The following is a 6,166-nucleotide window of genomic DNA, read 5'->3' as shown; positions in this document are numbered from 1 at the left end:
TTTGTTGAATCCCTTTTACTTTAATCTTGACGTTTCGTGTGTAGATTCTGACAATAGTGCCTGGTTTATTGAAGTGTGTTAATATGCCTAGGTGTTTTATATATTTTATATCTAGTTGTATATAAGATATATTTTGTTTATTGTGGTTTTGTATGTCCATATTTGCTGTATATTAAATTGCTTGATATTTCCTGTTTGTTATAAAGGTGTGTATTCCTATCGTTCCATTCCTTTTTCCTTTCCTTTGAATTATTCATAAAGTTATTACGAGATTTGATTAAATTGTCGAATTGTAGGTTATCCTGATTGAATATAGTATTATGTCGTGATTTATTAATTAATTTGCGAGTCACTTTTGGTTAATTGGTTCTTCATAGTTTATCCTTAGTCGAATTATGAAATTATAGGTTATGTTGTACTCTTTATATTTACTATTTCGTTAGAGTACCTATTTTAACTTTATTATCTCTTATTTGCCCTCGTATACTAATTCTCTATATATGACTACATTTAATTAAACTTTTATTTAAACAATTTCCATTTTCGTTGTATCGTGTGTTCGTTTTGGATATTCGAATTGTCGCTCGCGTTATTTGTATATTGCGTTTTTCCGTTTTTCGGTACGGCACGTGCGTAGCGCGGGACGTGACACCCCCCCTCTCGGGGTTCAAATTTCCGAAGGAAATTTGACTGATCGCATCCCTGAGCTCGTTCGGAGCGGATGTAGTGACTGTTGGTAGTTGCTTTACTATAATGGTCGGTGTGATTGATATTCCTTGTAATCCTGATAATATCGAATTCATCAATCGTTGGAACGTGTTGGTGCGTTTTTCAATATATCTGTTCCCTCCAGCGTCTCGCCTGGAAGATGAAATCTGTCTTGATTTTTCTGTATTAGTGCTTCAACGTTTCTTCTTTCTTCTATGTTTAAATGTTCCAGTCGCAACAATTCCATTATTTTGTCGAACCTTGTTTCTTTAGATACTGAAATATTGTTGCACGTAGTATGAGAGAGCGAAGTGGGAATTATAAATTCTTTAATTACCATTGTAGGTATGGTAAATTTGTAATCCCTCAATGTGGTATTAATTACTTTTAGATAACCCCGTCTCTTATGGTTTCTCACAACCGCGTTTCCGAAATAGACTCCCTTAATCTGTTCAATTTTGGGAATAAATCCCTCGTTTGCCTCCGGATTTGCAATATTTATTGTACGTGGTACCGAACTTCGTTTCAGCACAATTATTGTATCGAACGGGATGTAAATACTTCCCCATTTAATATGTTTTTGCTCGTAATGCAGACGAGCTTTGCATCCTGCAAAAATTCGGATCCTAAGATTCCGTTTTGATCGATCAGCAATGATTCATCAAGTACATGAAAAGTAACTGAATGGCCCGCAACCTGTATTATTGTCTGCCCTAGGGTGACCAGATTCTTTGCCGAAATTCCTCGAAATTCAATTGATTCTTGCTCGTTGATGGTTGCTGAATCGGGTAAGGCAGGTTTCTTGATGATATTGATTTCTGATCCGGAGTCTAAAAGTAAATATGTTTTAGTTTTTAAATCTGGGGAGACTATTCGTGCAGTTGGAGTATTTGGGGAATCGTTTGGGTTTATATATTCGTTTCCCTTGCAAGCTACTAAACTTTGTAATATTTGCTTCATGACTTCCATGTATCCAATTACTATTTTCTTCCCTTTCTTCATTTTAGTTTTTATTTTACGCCAAGACGCAAGTTTACTGACACCGATCCAATTATCCAATTGCTTGCCAATAGCATTCAAAATACAAATTTTTGAAAGTACCGCAGCCATGTTAACCCAAAAATATTTTGTATATAGTATAGTGTGATACCATCTATATTTTCCTGGGGGAATCATAAGATCGGCACTACCTACTATGTTACCTACGTCAAATATTAGATGTAGTAACCAATAAAGTATTTTTAATCCAATTATAATCCAATGGCTAGCGTATTTATTCAAGTTTTTATATATATCTTCAACTGGTGATTCCCTATGTTCTCCCTTTTGATGTCTTTGAGCTTGTTGAACTTGCGTTTCTTCAGCTTGAAAATGTTTAGAATCCTTTTCCTTAGTTACCCTTTTTTCTTCTTTATTTACTTTATTCACAACACCTTGATTTTTCTCTACCTTTTCAGGATGAATAGCTTCACTGGAAGTGCTTATTATAATTAAATTATTATTTATTTGTATGGAAGGTTTAGGAATATTTTCGGTAGATTTAGAATTATTCTTTGAATTTTTATTGCAAACCTTTTTGCTTATAGATTCTGTTTTGGATTTAAGGATAGCTATATTTTTATTCTCTATAGTGTGATCTTCCTTGCAATTTAATGATTTGGCTTTGAGTTCGATAAAGTTACCTTCTGATGGTTTTATAGAAGTTTTTGAGTAAGATACACTCGCTATCTCTTTTTCTATTATGGTTGAAATATTCACGAAATTTGTGGAGTCTTGCTTTTGTATCTTTGCCAAGTCGAACGTGGAGAGGCACTTCGCACTTCCCAGCGGGTCCAATATCTCCGTGATATTAGGCAGTGGATAAGCGTTGCCTATCGTCTCGTCGTTCAATTTCCTAGTTTCTGCTTCATTGTTTAACGTGACATTATTCCTTATCACAGCAACGGAATGGTGTTTGCATTGAAAAGTTGATTAGTTGAAATGGTCAGCATCTCTCTTTTGATTTATATCTCTATCGAGGTATTTATTTATGCATCTTTCTTCCCAGGTTATTGCTCTTGCTTCTTTCCTGACATCTTCTTCTATTCCCGGGTTGTTTAGATGTTTCCGCGACGGCGATACAAATCTTCAGTCCTGGCGGTTGTTTCCGATGTAGATATTATTGCATGGTGGATGAGCGTTGTTTCGGTTATAATTATTGGAAAGTGTCGGATGTTGGTATCGAATTCTATTGTTTGCTTGTTTTAGTTCTCGTGTTGCTTTCACGGCTTGGCGGTACGCATCGTCCAAGGATTGGTATCCTGCTATCTTTACTCGTAAATACACCTCGTTTGGGAGCCCCTTAACGAAAGCTTCCCTCGTGTCTCGATCTATCCTATCTTGAAATACGGTGCCGTACTCGTACCTTTCCCCGTTCATTATTGCCAATCTGAGATCTCTGACGCGATTTATGTAGTCCAAAATATCTTCTCCCGGTCGTTGAAACATTGTAGCTAATTCCCCTTTATATTCGTTAACCGTTTTTCCCGGACCGAACATATCTTTTAATTTATTCCCGAAATCGTTTAAACTTATTACTTCTGTGTCTTCTACGGCGAGAAACGCGTGTCCGCGAAGCTTATTCGTTAATAATTTTACTAACTGAGATTCTTGATGCCTAGGAACCATGTTTCGTGCGCGCTCGCATGCTCTTAAAAATCGAAATACCGAGGGTCGATGTCCGTCGAACACTGGTACTGTCTCTATTGCATCTTTTAACTTAATTGGTTGGGGATTAACTTCTATCGGTATTGTCGCTTGGGAAATTATCGGCGATGATACGGGTGTCTTGATTTCCTTTTTTATTTTCAGTGAACGCACATCGTCTTGTAATTTATTCATTTTTGTACTCATGTCGCGAAAATTCGCATCCCATGCTTTAAGTTTTTCCGATAACTTCAAGATCATGTCTTTGTCCAACGATTCTAATTTAGTCGACATTATTTCTTAGGTATAAATTTTATCGACAAGCGTGACAACTTTAGTCCTCTGTGGAGCGTATCGAACCGTTTAAACCAACTTTAATCCTCCGTGAAGCGGATCCCACCGCTGCCACCAAAAATTTAATCTGTTACGTATTTGTTTGTTTAAATCGATCAAATTCTAAATTTAAATTTTACTGAAATTTTTTTTTTGTTTGAGTTTGAATTTAATCGGAAGAGAAATATTGAAATGATATTATTGTGTATGAAATATTGATTTAGATTTCTGATTAATACGTTAGTTGCTGCCACCAGAAATAGTCTAAGGACTATTTCAGAAATTTTCTTTTTATTGTTAAATTTTTTTTTTGCGTTTAATGGGTAGCGTTAACTGACGTTTAATACAACTGGCAAACGAATTCCACTTTTCGGCTAACCTGCTATGTGCAGGGATACTGGCACGGGAGAGGATTAAAGCTGGGTACAATAAATATCTGTCCTCGTTGAACGGATTTTTATTTGAATGTAGAATTGCTTAGGTTATTATATATATATTTTATTAGCTGGATATATATATTTTAGCGTTGCTGGATTGGATAGGAATGTGAGATCTTTCGTTGTTTTATATAAATTTATTTTTACGTTTGACTTCTTCTTCTCCTTTAATTTCGCTGTAGTGGTTCGTCGTTAGAACCGAGGCTCAATTCATTTGCTACGATGGATTCTATTGCCACGATTTTCTCGCCTTTTGAATTTAATAATCGAAGATGATTCTAACGATCCTCTCTGTGCGGGACTTGTGTAAAGTTTAAGCAATGATTCTATCTTCAAAACCGTTCACGGAAATAAAACGAGATCGATGATAGGAAGTTCTAATTCGATTCTCGAGGGAAACGAAATTATCAGAGAAGGAATTTTCAAAATTAATTTTCTTACCTTGAGGAAAAAGTGCTGTCGGGTGCCATTACTTCGCCTGCTCCGGTGATCGTAGGTGTTTTTACTTCTGGGTTTATTACTTGAACTCGAATATAGTTAATTTCCAATTTTTACTTTATTTATTTTATCTAGATACCCGCCTTACAATTTACTAATCTGATTAATACAGTAAATGCTATACGAAATTTCTGAACGAACGTAATAAAAAGCACGATGGTAATGAGTACAAAGAATAATCGTAATAAGAATGATCACAAAGACTAATGCGCAAAGTATAATGAGCGTAATACGAATGATCCGTAATAACAATGAACACAAAATATAATAATGAGCACAATATGGTACGTAAATTATAATGAGCTCTGCTCTATGTTGCTACGCTTATTTATAATGCCATCCCCCACGGGGTGGTGGTCCACTGGGGGTACGCTTCCGTGGGAATCGGGATGTTGCAGTTTGGATTTCTTGAAATCGTACGTGAGAGAATGCGAGTTCCATACTTCGACTTAGTTCCTATCAGTCCTGTGCTTCTGCTGAGCTAGCGTCTAGGAGGCTTGAAGCATTCCATGCTGGTCTAGTCTTTTCCGCGAGAAACTTCTATGTTTTGTACCGTGGGAATTACCCGTGTCTCTTCGGCGCGTGCAAGGGCTGGCGGCTGCAGCATCAAACATCTCGATGTTTGCTCGGGCAACACGCGCAATTCCGCTGCTCTCCCACAACAAGGACCTCCTTCTTCGAGTTATTTTTCGTAAGTTTGGATATTCGCATATTATGGTTGTTTTTGCGATTTTAATGTTTTTTCCTTTTTTGTTGTTTCCCTAGGCTTCGGTGATCGACGTTCGGACAATGTTTGCGGAGGCATTTCCATCAGAGGTTCCTTATTATTATTATTTTTTTCTTTTAAATGTCTTTTGTTTTTATGTATGATATATATATATATATATATAGTATCGTGGACGAAAGGCCTGGGAAATATCGGGCGAACTATGAACAGTGTCGCGATATATATATATATATAGTATCGTGGACGAAAGGCCTGGGAAATATCGGGCGAACTATGAACAGTGTCGCGAGAGCCGAGGCGCCGTCGGGCCCATCAATGTGTCATCGGTCTTTTCAAGTGCATAGTTTCGTGGAAAAGACCTACGTAACCCTGGCTACGAGCGTCTGCGGAATACGTGTGCTGTGGGCCTAGGAAAAGGACAACAGAGTGTTAGTCGAGAAACAGAGTGTGCGAGTCGAGAAACAGAGTGCGAGTCGAGAAACAGAGTGCGAGTCGAGGAGCCGAGTGCGAGTCGAGCGGAGACGGAGTTTGCGAGTGGCGTTGCCGAGAGAGAGTGTGGATTGCGCTGTTTTCTGTACGTTTGGTATGAGTAGTTCAGGTTAATCAACAATCGTCTTTTTCTGTCTGATTAACATCTCTATTGTCCACTCTTTGTAAGCATATTACATCACGATATTACATATATATATATATTTATATATTTTTTAAATGTGATATCTATTTTATGTTTGTTAAATATATGTATATTTAATTTTATATTTCCCCCCTTTTTTTAAAT

This window comes from Bombus vancouverensis, unplaced genomic scaffold (assembly GCF_051014615.1).
Source record: "Bombus vancouverensis nearcticus unplaced genomic scaffold, iyBomVanc1_principal scaffold0046, whole genome shotgun sequence".
In the NCBI taxonomy this organism is placed as follows: Eukaryota; Metazoa; Arthropoda; class Insecta; order Hymenoptera; family Apidae; genus Bombus; species Bombus vancouverensis.
The sequence above is the reverse complement of the archived record's forward strand: the minus strand, read 5'-3'. Positions refer to the sequence as shown.